This window comes from Sceloporus occidentalis, unplaced genomic scaffold, assembly GCF_023333645.1.
Source record: "Sceloporus occidentalis isolate IW3139 unplaced genomic scaffold, rSceOcc1.0.p SCAF_210, whole genome shotgun sequence".
In the NCBI taxonomy this organism is placed as follows: Eukaryota; Metazoa; Chordata; class Lepidosauria; order Squamata; family Phrynosomatidae; genus Sceloporus; species Sceloporus occidentalis.
The window spans coordinates 1,183,418-1,201,541 of NW_028317190.1; positions in this window are offsets into that span (position 1 = coordinate 1,183,418).

Sequence of the window (18,124 nt, forward strand, 5' to 3'; positions counted from 1 at the left end):
ATCTGTAGTCAGCCAAATTAAAATAGGGCATGGCATAAATGTTTTACTGAGTAAGACTGGGTAGAACTTTGGATTTAATGCTTCATCACTTGGGAATTTCTGCGGGAGACTTGAAGTATCTTTGCCTAAATTGTGCTGTTGTGAGCAAGCTCTGCCCCATTCATGCCTATGACCTACCAACAAAACTTTTTATAGAAATGTATCTTAAAGTAGATGCACCTGAGTATTATTCTTGGCCCAGTGCTCGCATACATTTTAATACATTTCTCTTTATGTGCAAACATATACACATTCAAATGACATTTCCTAAAAATAAAAATAAAATCACATTTCCTGTAGTTCTTAGCACAGAATTTAATTTTAACTTGGAATTAGTGTATTATTCAAACAAATACATTATTACTTGTTGTGTGTGCATAAATTACAGTAAATGTGTATATCAAAGAGCATAGCTCTGAGTAACCTGCTTGTATGGCACCATGAAGGCTGTCAGAATGGAGAGCAATAGGAACAATTAATATTAGTGGTATTAATTAATATCACTAATATGACAAAAATGGTGGGGCAGCATGTTGTTCCTGAAAAGAATACATTGTGCATCTGTAATAAAGTACATTATCACATGTATACAGTATTTAATAATATAACCAAAGAATAACATGAAATGCTAGTTTCTAATTTTTGGGTGCCAAACAATGGGTTTAATGTATAGCTTGCAATGAATTGCCCTGCAAAGGGTTAATCCATGCCACATTCCATCTCTGCTCTTATTCAGGATAATAAGGACAATTACAGAGTAGGATTAGAACAGAGAGCCAGATATGAAATGTATTATCAATAGACATAGTATTTGACTTTATCATCATTAAGAAAATTATTCACAGTGTCTAGGGGGTGAAGAGAGCCTGAGTGTGTTTCCATTTAAATATGACAACCCAGCTCAGGTTATCCTTTTTATGACAATAGGTTTTTCTGTGCATTATCTTCAGAGGAAGCTGCCTTGAGCTTAGAATCTGAAGTGAATGGAAATGTCATGACATAGGATTAGCAGTAACCAGATACTAAATCAAATGTTCTTGATGAAAAAAAAGAAGAATTGGAATGTGACATGCATCAGGATTGAGAAGAGATAGTATTTTGTAAATACCGGTGGGGAGTAATGACAACCTATTGATAGGATTTATACATGATGGTAACTGGATTTTGTTGCTGATGTAGGGCTATCGAGTCTGGATTAACAATATTGTATTTATTTTTACAAAAATAATAAAAGCCATCGGATATAATAACAAAGGATGGTACGTGTTCTACTTGTATGGTTACTTATATGAGTTACACTTATTAGTAATATTGTCTGTAAGTTGGCTAAATGTGCTTTTCTGTATATCATCAATTATATTTATACTGTATGGCACAAAAAATGATTAATGCTGTTTTGAATGTTCATCAGTAAAGACACTGAGCTGGAATCAATGTCAAGGGTAGTTCTATCAAAAATATTATTATTTGTTGATTTATATAGCACCATCATATTTTGAAGCGCTGTACAATGGGTAAACAGACATAACAAGTAGTGGATAATAATTTGACTTTACAGAAACATAAGGTGATGTCTAGAAGGAGGGGGTATATAACACACAAGAGGTGAAATTGAAAATATACAGGGTAGGCAAGCTACATAACCGTATCTCAGTGTAAACATTGTTTAAAAAAAATAAATTACTAGACATATGCACAGCTTGAGTATCTTAATTATTAAATCTGGTCATATATATATATATATATATATATATATATATATATATATATATAAGGATTGCTATCCAATTAATCGAGATATAGGCTGAATCATTCTGTTGCTGACAATGATGTCTCATACAGGGAAGGTATATATTTATTATTAAGCAAAACATTGGTAACTAAAAGGCATTAATACTGCCACTGGAAGTTGACAGAAGAAACATACGAAATAAGAGTTGTCGTTTTATAGTTCTTCATAAAGGGACAGCATTTGCAGGTTCCACCAGTAAGAAGGACTGAGCTGGTCCTGTATGATGCATAATTGACAAATTCAGGAGACCTTGGAACAATCTTACTAATTTATCTATACATTATACAGGGTCAGTACATGTTCACTGGGGTTAGCCCTTCATAATAAAGTAAAGTGAGAGAGTTGAAAACGTTCCTTGTCTTTTAGTTCATAGATTTCAAGTGAGATGTGAAAAGATTTTTAAGTATAGAAAAGTCAAGACTGTGAGACTTAACAGGACAAAGCCCCTTTATTATTGCTAAACTTCTTTTAGCATGTGTTTTCTGTTGGTTTATCAGTTATTTTAATTGTTTTGAAGATCTTTTTGTTAAATGACCTGGGACAAAAGGTGCCAAAAATATCCTGTCCTAAAGCCCCCTCCATAAGAACAGGGCAGAGTAAACTTAATGGGAAGGACTAATCAGACAGATCCTAAGAAAATTAGTATATGTTTTCTTAATTATTAAATACGATAAGGTACATTTATTTAGTGTATTGAACTGTAAAATATAATATTTCAGAAAAGTGGCAATTTTAAAATACATGTATAGATCATCTATCATGTTATTATGTCTGCCAGTGGCCTACCCCTAGCGCCACCAGCTGACCCCTCTGCCTCTTAGGCAGGTGCGGCACCGAGCAGATATAAACTATGGAGGCTATACCAACTTGGCACAGTCCTCCGTGGTGTTAATGGGCTGGTTGGGGATCAGTGGCACTACTTGGGAGCCTGGCTATGCAACAGAGGGACTGCTGCCCACTGGACGCGCTGCGCCAGGCCTAGGCAGCCTAGTACAGATTGTGATGTCCTCTGAACACCCTCTCCAGCAGCGATGGAGGAGGCTATAAACCTAACTTTCAGTTTAATAATGCACAGATACAGTACTTAATTTCAATGTTATTTCCAATATTTTAAGCTAAACTTTGCGCAAAACCTTTTTCATGAAAGCAAAGTCATTAAGTATTCAAACTTTAAATATATGTTCCCAAGTAACAAACATACAGTTAGATAACACATAGTGAATTATGAATGACTAATTATATTTTGCATACTCTCAGCAAAGACAATTAGCAAATAGCTTTTATATGCAAACTAAATGGAAAAGTAATTAAGATTCACTAACTAGAGCAGGAAAATCAAGTCTGTTGTCTTGCGATTCGTTCTTAAGAAAAATAATAATTATGCTTTCGTTGTCATATAATTAAGAATGCTGTGTCCTTTATAAAACTGTCTTCAGTAAACCGACAAGAGGCAATAGTTCCTTGTATCTGTAAACAGGATAATTACCCATATCCATTCAGAAAATACTGACTAATTTTGATTTCAAATGTTATTTGCCTCGTGTATTAGGAGAATTTTAATTGCCGTAGTGATCAAATGACATTGGTTTTTTTTATATAAAATGGCATATTTTCATTTGCACACTGTTCATTAGCCAAGGCCAGCGCTGAAATTCTACACATCTGTTCGTAGATAGGGAAATGAAGTTAAATGCAAGGATTTGTTGTGAAGCTCAGTTTTGGTTTTATGCAAATGTTTTGTCCTGTGATGTGTTTTATCAACATATCTGTGATTGCTGTAGAATGAGAATGATGTGTGCTGAAAAATTCTGCATTTTAGGTTATTATAAGGAATAAAGGTCGTATATAATATATAATTCAGATGGTTCGCTTATAAAAACATTTACTTCTTAGCTTTGAGTAGTGAGACTGAGAAAAGTAAAACATTGCCCTAGAGAACAGACTGGTTTCATGTTCATGAACATATACTAAAGATTGTTTAAGAGAGGTGAAGTGAATAACACTGATAATCTTGTAATCATGGCATGTGTCAGTGGATGGGATATATTAGGCAGCAAGTGAACATTTCATCCTTAAAGTTTATGTATTAGAAGCAAGAAAAATGGGCAAGCTTAAGGATCTGAGAGAGAATCGTGGGCTGCCAAGGCTCATTGATGCACGTGGGGGGTGAAAGCTGGCCCGTGTTGTCAAATCCAACAGACAAACTACTGTAGCTGAAATTGCTGAAAACATGTAAATGCTAGTTCTGATAGAAAGGTGTCAGAACAAACAGTGCATCAGTTTGTTGCGTATGGGGCTGTGTAGCCACAGACCAGTCAGGGTGCCCACGCTGACCCTTGTCTGGCAAAAGTGCCTACAGTGGGCATGTGGTCTGATGAATCACGTTTTCATTTATATCACGCGGATATCCGGGTGTTTTGCTTACATGGAGAAAACATGGCACCAGGATGCACTATGGGAAGAAGGTAAGCCAGTGGAGGCAGTATGATGCTTTGGACAATGTATTGCTGGGAAACCTTGGGTTCTGCCATTCATGTGGATGTTACTTTGACACATACCACCTACCTAAGCATTGTTGCAGACCATGTACACCCTTTCATGGACATGGTATTCCCTGATGGCATTGGCCTATTTCAGCAGGATAATGCATCCTGCCGAAAAGCAAAAATGGTTTGAGGAACACAAGTTCAAGGTGTGGACTTGGCCCCCAGATTCCCCAGATCTCAATCCAATTGAGCATCTCTGGAATATGCTGGACAAACAAGTCTGTTCCATGGAGGTCCCACCTCACAACTTACAGGACTTAAAGGATCTGTGGCTAATGTCTTGGGTCTAGTGGAGTCCATGCCTCAGCAGGTCAGGGCTTTTTTGGCGACAAAAGGGGACCTACACAATATTAGGCAGGTGGTCATAATGTTATGGCTGATCGGTGTGTGTGTGTATATATATGTATATAAATTTAAAAGCTGAAAGCAGTGTGTTTATCTGATGCAGACTGGGGTTTGGTGGAAAGGCCCTTTCGAAACTATTATTGAACCAGCATGGGGAGACAGGAACGTATCAGGGTCACATTACGTCATGTGACCCTACAGTGAAACCGAGGCCAGACAGGAAGCTGCTGGAAGACATGAGAGGTAAGCGGGGGTGGGCAGGAAGGGATATCTTTGTATACATGTATGTTTGTACATAAATGTGTAAATGTATGTGAGCATGGATGTGTAAGCGTGTGTGTGAACATGTATGTGTAAGTAAGATGGAGTATATGTTAGCATAAGTAGTGTGAGAGAGAATGCGTTTGTTAGAATGAATGCGTACGTGTGCAAGTGGGTATGAGTAACTGTGTGTAATTTGTGTAAGTGTGTTTACATATTTGTGTATGTTGGAAGGGGGGGTCAAGGGGCAAAGAATGCACAGGCAAGTTGTTTGGGGGCAATGATGGCACATACCAGCTGTTTGGGGCAAAGATGGCACAGATAAGCTGGTGGCATAGGCAAGCTGTTTGAGGGTTAGGATGGCACTGATAAGCTGCTTGGGGGCAAAGGTGGCCCTCACATGCTATTTAGGACAAAGGTGAACCTGTGGGAAATGCTGCTTGGTGAAGTTGGAGGGCCCCGTGGCAATTTTCACACCAGAGTCCTGTAGTTTCCAGTTACGCCCTTCCTGTGTCCGACCCTGCCAACAATGCATTATGCACAGGCATATTAGGGTTATTGGTATTGTGTACATTATACACAGCCTAAGGATCTTTTAATTTATAAAAGCCATAAAAGTAACTTCACTATTACAGTGGTAACTGATTTATATTAAGATTTTGCAGTGGGTGATAATGGGACATAAAGTGTTAAAAGAAAAATAAAAAGACAGGAACCTTCTTCTCTTATAAAATGAATTTGCACCTAAAATCATCTGTCAGTAATACAATGTGAAGACGTTTGGAGACGGCACCCTCCAAAAGAAACATTACTTTTTGTCCAATGATCTTTGCTGTCTCCTGGAACCATGGAAAACTGGACCATTAAAGTATAACTAAGCCTACAAAGGGACTTGCATCAAAGTTATTTCCACTAATGCTCTACACTCAATTTACAAAAAGAAGGGGTTTTATTATTTCTATTATCGCCATATTGAGTTAATTTTAAGTGGGAGAAAAAAATCATACATTACAGACAAATTCTATACAGCAAGAATAACATGCCAAATGAGCCGAGAGGAGCAGCCCTTTCAAGCCAGCAGAAATGTAGAAAGGAAATTGATTTTGTAGAGCGAATAATGTCAAACTGAAGGTTACTTGCATTTTAGGTAGAAGGGAGAAGAGTAAATAAATGTCCATTGTATGCTACGAATATTACACTCACTGGCCACTTTATTTGGTAGTACCAGGTTGGTCCCAGGTAACGTTCTTCCAATCTTCCATTGTGCACCTTTGGTGAGCCTGTGCGAATTGTAGCCTCAGTTTCCTGTTGTAAGCTGACAGGAGTTGCACCCAGTGTGCTGCTGTAGCCCATCTGCTTCAAGGTTCGATGTGTTGTGCGTTCAGAGACAGTATTCTGCATTCCTTGGTTGTAACGAGTGGTTATTTGAGTTAGTGGTGCCTGTCATCTCAAACCAGTCTGCCCATTCTCCTCTGACATCAACAAGGCATTTTCTTCCACATAACTGCCGGTCACTGGATATTTCATCTTTTTTGGACCATTCTCCATAAACCCTAGAGTGTTGATAGTCACACAGGTGCCTCATTAATGGTATCCAGAGAAAGCTTTAAAGTGGTTAAGAGTCTAAATGCAAAGCAGTCCCACTGATTCAGCATCTTGATAAGCAAGATAGCCATGAAAAATTAGATAGGACTCGCCAAGCTTGAGGTACTTTGGTGTAGTGGCTGGCTAAGCAATATTTGGCCATATAGTGTGATAGAAACCCCAATATTTATGCTCAGGTTTTTGGGTTAGTGCTAACAGTAGAAAAAAAAATAGTAATTTCAGGTTACAACCAAGTTCAGATCTGTGTAACATGCTGATTTAAAACTAAAATGACTCTCAACCAAAAGAGTACAGAAGGTTCCTACATAAGACATCACACAATTGTGGTTTTAAGAGCAGTTGCTGAGAAATTAACACTGGTTTTGAAAGAAAAAGAAAAAACAACTATTGGCTAACTTTAACAATTAAGTATTCCATTGTCATTGCTCAATGAAATGGTTCGGCCAAAGAAATTGGGGATTGTAACATGAGGATGGAATGTTCTTTGATCCTCTTTCTCGAGTCATTGTTTCATTAATAAATGAACATGTCATTTGTCTCACCAGAGGGAGCTCATGCCCTCTAGGCTATATTCTTTTTTTGTTTAGGTTTTATAAAGATGAATTTCCAGTGCTCCGAAATAACCATGGATTAGAATTTAAGCCTGACAGCACTTCGGGGAGTAGTGGGCTTAAAGTGGCTCACACAGGTCTCCAAAGCACTTGTTTACTAATAGGGGAAATCAAGGACCGTCTGCAGCTGCTGATATCACATTACCATTTTGAAAGACAGTAGCTGAGATAACAAATCACACAGTTTTAATAATTACTCCTGCATTTCATTTTTTGTTTCCTACATAACTGCAAAGGCTGGATTTCTTCCAACAGAACAGATAATACCAGTATGACATGTTTATCTTTTAATGATAATGCCAACATACATGATGTTTTGCAAAAAGTTGCCTGATGAATTTTTTTCACCCACATTTATAGTATTTCAATAAAGTATAATTAGACTTTAATGTGTTTCCTTATTTTAATCTCATACGCTAAAAATTCGCAGTGGGCAAGTTCTACTAAGGAGGATAAATGGAAAATTATCACATCATTCTGAGCCTCATTAATATCTACAGCATAATTCATGCCAGTATTTTCTTTTTATTAAGGTAAAATATGTGAAATTGCAAAGTTTTATCTTCTCAAAGGCAAGTGACAGCTATGTGGGAACAAAAATTCATAATTTGCATTTAATTTTTTTATATACACTAGTTGGCCGAGGCCTAGGGTGGCAGGTCCAGGGGGTCGTCAGTCTCCGGCCTCAAAATCAGGGGCAGACCACCCTCTTGGGGAGGCTGTGTAAATGATATCATATGATTCATGTGATATGATGTCATATCCTGGCGCTCTGCAGTGAAGAGGGCAGCTATGAATTGGTCAGGCCACTGTATACTAGTCTGAGTGCAATGTATAAAAAAGACGGTGTGAGGTTTTTTTACCAGTTTTCAAAACAGCATTGTGTTTTTTATTGCTTACTGATAATTGCAGTAATACAGGACTATAGCGTTCCATCAACACCAAGTTATCAAAATAACACTGCACTAGAGGTGGATGAGCCTACAGAAGGGTACAAGTGTACAGAACCTACAAGGGTTAAACCAAAGTTTGAGCCACAGCCTGTTCACAAGCATAGGGCGAATGTCCAAGCCAAGCCCCTCTCCATGGCAAGAGGTCCATCTTTGCCACCAGGAGAATACCATAGGTAGGTTGCACTTATCAACAGTTCAGGCCCTGGCTCGGTACTGGCTCATGAATCTTGACTACATGAAGCTCAGCACTCATTAGTCTTAAATTCTGATGCAGTGCCACAGTTGCTTATCTTCATACCTGGGAACTTCCCACAGTAGGCTACTTGGACCTCTCCTAAGGTAGAAGCTTAATGAAGGGGTGGGTCTAGCCCCACATGAGGGCAGATCTAACTGCTTGAGGGACATGATTATCTGTGGGAGGGGTGGGGCTTTGCATGGAAAGGGGCGGGACTATCCCTAGATTGCATTAAATCGGTCAGAGGAGAATTATGCAGGGAGTGGGCACGGCTAAATACCGCTACTCTGATACACAGAAAAAGCACCCCGAGACACAGGGGAGCAGAGCTTCACCTAGAAACTCCAGGTCAAACCCAGAGAATTCCAAGGTATTCTTAACTTCAATTGTAGTCACACACTCCATATAATGCTTCTGTTTTATTTGTTTAAAATCAACACAGACACTTTCAGTCTATACCAGCAAAGACTATACATAAAAAAGGAAAATCATTTGCTGAATGATCAATTAAACACACTTTGATCACAGTTTTTTTAATAGGTTTAACGGACATTAAAGTACAGAAATGTCCGTTAAACCAAAGCAAAGAAAGTAACCTGCTAATTTAGCTCAAAATTACAAAGACTATATTTACTTAAAAATCACATTCTAGAAGGATTGGGATTATGCAGATTATTCAAACTCTCCTAAAACTGAGAAAGTCACACCCAGTGTTTGCCAACAATCAGTTTCTAACAATGGTCACACCACTTGGAATACAAATACATTTAGGAAATGTAAAGCTATATTTAGGTACAGGTATAAGCATCTACATATCGTCACAACCCTAACTAAAGAGTAATTGTCTGCTATGTCCACCTGAAAGATCAACACAGTTCTCCATATCGTCCTTGCTACAACCAAGTCATCCTCACTCAAGCAGTCCTCTCCTTCTGTCTCCTATCCCCCTCAACCACCCAACAGATTGTAAGCTCGCAAGAGCTGAGCCATTTTGTCCTTCTGTAGCAGTATGTCTAACATTTGTTAAAGATCTTTAAATTATCTTTTTTATTTTAACAGTTCTTTTATTTATTGTAACAGTGCTACAGAATCTTTATAAATGAATGTAATATTGTAGATATGGATGGAAAAAAATCCATTTAGAATATTAGAAATAGAATAGCTGAAATGGTTTGATTACTAATGACTAATCCCTCATATACAAAGAGCACGGTCCTTAACAGGATGATATAACTTTGTCTCTCTGAGGTTCTTCGTATCACTGAATTGGATAACTAATGTAGTGTAGATTTCACTTGGGGTATCAGCAGGAAGTTGATGCTATTTTAACCCATGCACAGCCTCTTTGGTACAGTAGGGTTCCATGTATGTTTATTGTTGAGTAAGATAAATAATTACCGTGTAGAGTTGGGAATATATTTGGAGTGTAGACAATTGGACCACTCAGTGGCATCGGCGAGGGGGCAGAGGGGGCCATGGTGACTGGGACCAATGCACATGATGTACAGTAAAGATTGGTGGAAAATAAGTGGTTAGTAGCAACTTTAAAGTCACAAACGAATGAGTTGGTTGCCACATTTGCTACTGCTTGAGAATTTTTTTAGGTTTCAGGTGCAGGCACTTGTATTGTGACAAATTTACTTGAATTCAAATTGTCTTGTGGGTACAATGGTGGCTAATAAGATACTCTAGTGACTTAATTTTTTTTACTACAAACAACATGAATGGCCATTTATTTTTGGGACACGCCACTGGTGGTGCAGGTGTGTCAGCCAGACCTATGACCTTATGGAATTTGCAAGTTATGTAAGATTGTAAGATCATTTAAGCAGAATCCTCCTTAGCTTTTCTTTCTGTACCATACATATATATATATAGATACACACATAATACACTATTATAACAATGAGGTGCCCGAGTTCCTTAATTTGTTGGATTTATTAGGGATCAATCAGTATTTTTAGCTATGGTTTACTAGAGGTCCTTTAGGAAAATATTCAAGTAAGTAACATAGGAACTAGAATGTATACATCTGCAGTTAAGTTTCCCATGTTTAACATTTCTCCACCTAACATACTTCATAATTCCCCCTATGAAATGTTATTTTATTGCCAAACCCATAACTCCTGTTGGTGGCTAATCTCAGTCCAAATGTCCAGTAATAGGGCTTCTTAAAGCAATGTTCTTAGGATACAAACTCTTCAAAAAAAGATCAATGAATTCCAATCCTATATTTAATAAATATAAAACTAATTGCGAAGGGTTTTTTTAATTAACAAAAAGCAAAACGTTCATTTCATTATATGATTTTTGCCTGCATAATGGCACTTGTTGTTATAGAGCTGGGGTGTCCAAGTTTTTTCTGCAGTGGGCCACTTCATCAGAATTGTATACATGCGAGGGCCGCACTCATTTTTCACTGAGAGAAAATATGGCCTTTAATAAAATATGCAGATTAAAATAAAGTAAATGACACAAAACCTTTACTTTTCCTCTCACTGATTTCTGGGATTTCTGGGCCTACAAATTCAGGATTCTGGATAAGTAAAAATAAAATAGTTCTATTTATTTTAGGGATGCACTAAAATGAAAACCGAAAATTCAGGGTTCACTTAGCCGAAACTGAAAGTGACCCCCCACATACTTTTAATAAAAGTAAGTTACACACCAAAATTGTACAAAAAAATTATATATTATGATTGTTAACAGCAATCTCAGACATACCCAGATTCCAGCATGTACTGGTTGGCTGGGCATTGTACCGGTATTTTTTGTAACCACACTTTTATTAAAAGTAACACACCACAATTGGACAAAAAAATTCAACATTATGACTTGGCATGATAGGAGTGTGATTGCTAACAGCAAACACACTCTTTTTATACCCAGGTAACCAGTGAATGCTGGAACCTAGGCATGATGGGACTGTGATTGCTGTTAGCAGATTGCTATTAGCTGTTAGCAATCACACTCCTATCATCCCAAGTCAGCCAATACATGCTGGTACAGGGTGGCAGCATCAATACACAATGGGGGCAGCTAGCCAGGTTTCAGCATGTACTGGCTGACTTGGCATGATAGGAGTATGATTGCTAACAGCAAACACACTCTTTTTATACCCAGGCAACCAGTAAATGCTGGAACCTAGGCATGATGGGACTGTGATTGCTGTTAGCTGTTAGCAATCACACTCCTATCATCCCAAGTCAGCCAGTACATGCTGGTACAGGGTGGCTGTAAGTGCAGACCCCATACTGCTGGCAGCATCAATACAAAAGGGGGGCAGCTAGCCAGGTTTCAGCATGTACTGGCTGACTTGGCATGATAGGAGTGTGATTGCTAACAGCAATCATAGTCCCATCATGCCTAGGTTCCAGCACTTACACATCCATGCTATCACACACACACTCATTCATTCATTCATTCACAGATTCATTCCCTCAATCAGACATACTCATTCACACAACCTCCCCCACCCCCTTACCTGCTCTACAGCTCTCGATGCCGCTCACAGACTTCAGCAGGGGGCGCGGCCTCCCTCGTTCTCCCCACAGAGGAAGCAGGACTGGAGCCGAGAATCGCCCCTCCCACAAGTAAGCAGCAGGGCTCTTGTGATCCTGGCTGACGATCTCACGCGAGCCGCACCTCGAGGTTTCTCGGGCCGCATTTGGCCCGCGGCCCGCATGTTGGACGCCCCTGTTATAGAGTGTTAAGAGTTCTTAAACCTGCTTTGATAAATCTAATTTCTTCTTTTCTTGTGCTAACTTTTTCAAGAAATAAATCCCTTTTGCTTATCACCCAAATTACAGTGTTTTACAAACTTAATGCACATTTTTTTCCTGAATTTGACATTGAATAAAATAGAAAATGAAAGATTGTGTTACAGTGCAAGCAAATAGTAGCAGCGTGTGTGAGTGCAGGTAGCTTGCATACAAATAGGAAGAGATAATTTAAATATAAATGAACTCTTTAGGTTGTAACTAAAACATTCATTAAACAATGTGACAATGAACTAATGATTCTAGCTCCCTTAGGAACCAGAAAACCAAGTATTAGGAACACATTATAATTGAGAGATGGACGTACTTCACATACATATAGGTGTTATCTTTTAATAATTTCAATATTTTATAATGTAAATTGATGACATTCTTTGACTCTTGTAATATGTGCAAAGCCGTTCATTATTTCTTGGAATAAATATTTTAAGAAAATGAATCGAAATACATGATGATTAGGGAGATATAATGTAATCCCAGCATTAAACAGGTCTCTGATGTAAAATAAGGAGGGTAAATTCATTGAATGAGTGTTTAGACCAGATTGAAGTTTATAACATTTATTTGCAGCTAGATTTGCTAATTTAAAATAAAATTAAATAATAAAAAAAGACTGATTTAAAATTAACAGCTCAGGAAATTAAGCCAAGTACGAAGAAGATGTCGGTATGTCACCATGAATGGACAGAAGTAGAAACAATCACTTGCATTTGTTAAAAGTAGAATTCTTTTAACAAAGGACTATTATAATACTACTGTAATAATAGTGCTATTATAATACTATACAGTAGCTTGTCTCTGGGGATCCGTTTATCTAAACGTCTGGAGATTTTGGTGGCACAATAATTAAAATAATAGCAGTTTTTCTTGTAGTTTGGAAAATCCAGTTGCTGTCTTCAGCTTGTTTTTAACAGTGAATGGACAAACCGAGACATTTTCTTAATAAAGACTAGAAAAGTAGAAAAGTGTTCTGGAAGTAGTGTGTGAACTTAAAATATCTCCTCTCTGATCATACACGCTTATAGTGTTTTAGTAGGGGAGTAGTATTTTCCACCATGTTTAGAATTCAAGCTAAACTGTTCACTCACCTCTGCTAGTAACGTCTCTTACGTGAGTGCATCTACTATATCATAATTTGACCACTGGATCATATAAATACCCTATTTAATTGAACTCCTAGAGTAAAACTATATGTTGTGTTGAACTTTCCATAACGAACCTGCTATTTTAGGGAGCTCGCGTGTAGTGTTTATGAGTCCCATAGGTTTTCTCAAAGTATATCCATATGTATTTAAGTATGTATTTATATCTCCCAATGTCTTAGCTGTGAGAAAAATGTATCCCTATTTTGGCCTTTTATTGTCACTAAAATAATGCAGGCCTAAGCAATGGCAAACGCTAGTGCCCCATAGCCATCCCCTCTGTCCTTAATGCTGAATGTTGGGATATTTTGTCATATCCTGGCACTCTGCTTCTTAAGGACAAGTGGCACTTGGTAAGGCGCTATGGAAGCTGCTCCACAAAATATCAATAGATGCAGATATCACAGAATTTGTTGTACGATAATCCATGAGCCTTAAACTAATAATAATGATGTCTTAGGAGCTCAAATGACATGCGATGGAGATGATTCACAGTATGTTGTAGTGAGATGAGCCATAGAAGGGCTGTCCTCTACAGAGTTGAGCTTGCATGACATATGTTTAAATCAATTAAATATTATCAGAGATGTAGTTATGCATTATGCAGGCAAACCATACCCTTATCACAGTATAAATCACATTGGAGGCAATGTATATGAAATTATTGCCAAGCAAAGTTTAAAGGTGGTCTTATTGCAACGGATGGAATGGTCCAGTCCACACAACCATTACATTGGTTGGCAAGGTGATAACACCACTTTTAAAAAGTGTTATCTACCTCTTAAAAATTGCCTTTTTTCCCTAAACAAGCACAAACAAGTTTGTGTATAATTTAATCTCAAAGAAATGGGGACCCGCCTTATTTTTTTATTTGGGCCGCTTATGACCATCCAGAGTTTATTAGCAATCTATCATTGTGCTCTCCATGGATGGAATTGTATAACATCTGTATGTACTGTAAGACCTGTATGATATATTTATATATATTTTAAGCAATTCCATTAGCTTATTTCTGCATCCAGTTTTACAAAGTGAAGTAGTTTCTTTGAGTTCTCTCCAATTTAGGATAGTATTGAACAATGTATCAAAGGAATTCTTCCGGAGTATTTCAGATTTCTCAGTAAGCAATGTTTCACGGAGTAATTAATGAAAGCTTGTTTTTTTTCTACCATTATTTTAGAATGATCTTAATTGGTGGAAGGTTGAGCCCTCTGTAAAAAAGGGAGGAAAAGGTTGAATAGTCTTTTCAAGTCACATGAGAGATTCTGCGATGAATGTGTGATAATTAGATTAATAAGTAGCTTAATTTATCACAGCTGAGGGTTTCAACAGCTACATATTAGAACATGGAAAAAAGAGATTAGACGGGTTCTGCTAAAATAAAAAATGTGTGTTTATGGTAACTGTAAAAGTAATTTCCCTGTTTTAGGAGGTAGCACAACACATATTGTTTTTTACATTAGCTGTTTGTGTTTGTAACATTTCTTGTTTAAGTAACCTATTAGATAATTTTACTGTATAATGTTGTGTATCAGAGAAGAGGGAGATTTTATTAAATGATTTATACTATTTTTTAACAATTAGCAAACAGCATTGTTATATTCCATGATCTTAAGAAATACTTTTTGAAAACATAATAATAGATGTAAATTTGAGGCTAAGTTGCATCCATCTTTTCAGCATAGTGATATTATCACCACACTACAGAAGAAGAAATTATACTACATGGAGATGTCAATGTGGCCTCTGGAAATCATATGATGGATATCTTGAAATAAAAATGCAGATTCGGCTTCAAATTACAAATACATTGATATTGTTTAATACTAAATTCCCTATAAATCAATATTTAGATACCAAATATTCTATTGCCAAATGTCACATAATTGTATAGTTTCCATCTTTTTCGAAAATTAGCACATGAGTTATGCATGGAATGTTGGTTACAGATTTTATAAAATGGATATCTATGATGAAGTTAGTGTCTGAGCCCTATTATATTGACGCCAGATGCTAGGAAAGGACCTCCTGCCACCTTTCCCCTTTTGTTGGCTGCATTATCTTTCAGATCATATGATTTATAAGGACTCGACCAGGAATTATTTCTGTAAACCATTGGAACCTGCCACCTAATTAATGTTCATCACACTGACTGTTGTCTGCTGGCAACAGCAAATTAATGTATATTGTCAGGATCTAGCACCGCCTGATATATTTATGTTTATTAGCCAGTTTATTTTTGTGCAGAATGAGTCTTGATTCCTTTTAATCGAAACAAGAGTTTAGACAGATGGTAGGCTGACCTTGGGTAGGCCATGGTACCTGGTTGTGACCTGCTTCTTGCCACCAACAAGGATATCCAATCCATTTGAACAATCAATACATCTGAGCATGTGTGTTAAGTCAAGAGTAAGCTATATGTGATGGAAATCTTAGAAGTACAAATGTTTAAATAACCAATCATCCTTGTACTTACATATAAGGCTTTACAACGACAAAGCAGAGAATATACCCAGAAGAAAACAGGACTGAAAATCTGAAAGGTACAGAAGGATTTCTTTTTACTCTTTCAAAAAAAAAAGAAAATAAATTAAATAGCATATTTTTATACTATTACTGTAATCAATGTAATGATGAAATACCATTTAAGGAATATTGTACAGGGACCACATATAATACAGATCTTTCCAGAAAAGAGTTAAATATTAAATTCTTATTAAAACATATCTGCTGTGGGTGTTTGAATTGAAAACATGCTGCAATATGGAATGGACAATTTACTTTCTTTTTTGTTGTTCTGATGTAATTTTCACATGACTTTTATGTTGTGTTTTGAAACTAAATGCAGCCATACATTGAAAACCTTCTAAATATAAATCAAACTTTGCTAGAAAAAAAAACATTTTTGTGATTTAGCCCCCCTGCTATTTTTAGCTTCAAGAGTTTTAAAAAATACTTTTGTTGGATTAAATTAACCACGTGCATTCTTAGACAGACTTTAATAAACAAATAAAAAATAAACCTTGTCAACCCCATTAAGAGATCTGTAGTAAGTGGAACATTTTAATTGGAAAGAGCCAAAGCCTAAAGGAAAATTCACAATGTTGGGGAGATGACTACAATCCCATCGTGCTTCACAAGGGCTAGGGATGGTTGGTCCAAGAAAGCTAACAGTGGGGATGTATTTAAACTTTAAGTCTTATTACTCTTTGTCACAAAACAGTTGCTGAATGCAGAAGGACAAGATGTTATAATAAAACCATGCAAATGGTCGTATAACAGACAATGTAATGTCATCAACAAAAAAAGTTATAATACTCCAGCCATCATATTATAGCTATGTGGTTTTAATTCCTTTTAATTTTCATGGTAAACTTGCAAGAATCCCCCATATGCATTTGCCCTTTTACCTGCCCCGTACCTATTTGCCTGGCAGCAGTGCCGACCAGCTTTCCAAGAGGTCTAATACGTCTCCCCATGTGCATTGATGACAAAGGGATCACTTTTCTGCCATTGATTGGTTACTTTAAAGCAGACAATCAATGGTGTGAAATGCCAGATCATGGAGAAGACACATTCTTCTAAATGTAAGTATGTTTTTTAGGTTTAATGAATTTCTAGCAAAGTAATTACAAATTATGTTTAAATATCTACCAGCACAGGCATGCACAGTAAAACAGTGTTTTTTTGTTTTGTCATCGTAGCACAGAGGTTTCTTTTCACATCTACCGTATTTGCTCGATTATAAGACGACCCTGATTATAAGACGACCCCCCAAAATCTGAATATTAACTTAGGAAAAAAAGAAAAAGCCTGAATATAAGACGACCCCAAAGGAAAAAAGTTTTACCAGTAAATGTTAATTCATGTAAACTATTTTTTTTAATAAAAGCTATGATTGAGAAAAAGATTTTTTTTGTTTTTATTTCTTGTATTTTCCAACCTGTCCCCCAGTTACGCACATCTGCCCCCAGGCTTGCCACTCCAATATGGCACTGTGGCCCATGATATGCCTTTTAACCCTCTATATGCCACTGTGCCCCATGGTATGCCTTTTGACCCCCTATGTGCCACTCTGCCTCCAGAAATGCCTTATACCCCTATATCCCATTCTGGCATTTAGGGGGTTAAAATGCATATTATGGGGCAGAGTGGCATATAGGGAGGTATAAGGCATTTCAGGAGGCAGAGTGCTCTATTAAATGCCCCCTTAACGCCACTCCAGAAATGCCCTATGCCCCCATTTAACACACACACCCTATACCCCCATTTAACTAACTAACTAACACACACACACACTCTCCCCCCCCCTTCCCCCGCTCTCCCCCCTCTCTTACCGGTGCTTCCAGCCGGGGCAGCGGGTTGACGTCGCCTTCTGCTGCAGCCAGAAGGAGGTGTGGCTAGCAGCGGGGGTTTGTATGCGTCCGTCGCGTATACTTTCCCCGGCTGTCAGAGATCAGAGTTCCCCGCACCGGTGCGGGGAACTCTGATCTCTGACAGTCGGGGAAGGTCTATGCGACGGACGCAGACAACCCCCGCTGCTAGCCACACCTCCTTCCGGCTGCAGCGGACGTTGTCTACGCGGATCGCGTAGACGTCAACCCGCTGCCCCGGCAACACAGCAGGAAGCACCGGTAAGTGTGTGTATGATGGGGGGGGGGGAGTCGGATGAGACAGGAGGATCCAGGTCCCCTGCAGCGGTGCGGGGGATCTGGATCTTAGTCTCCTAATCAGACCTCTATTTGAGGTCTGATTAGAAGACGACCCCGATTAGAAGACGAGGGGTATTTTTCAGAGCATTTGCTCTGAAAAAAAC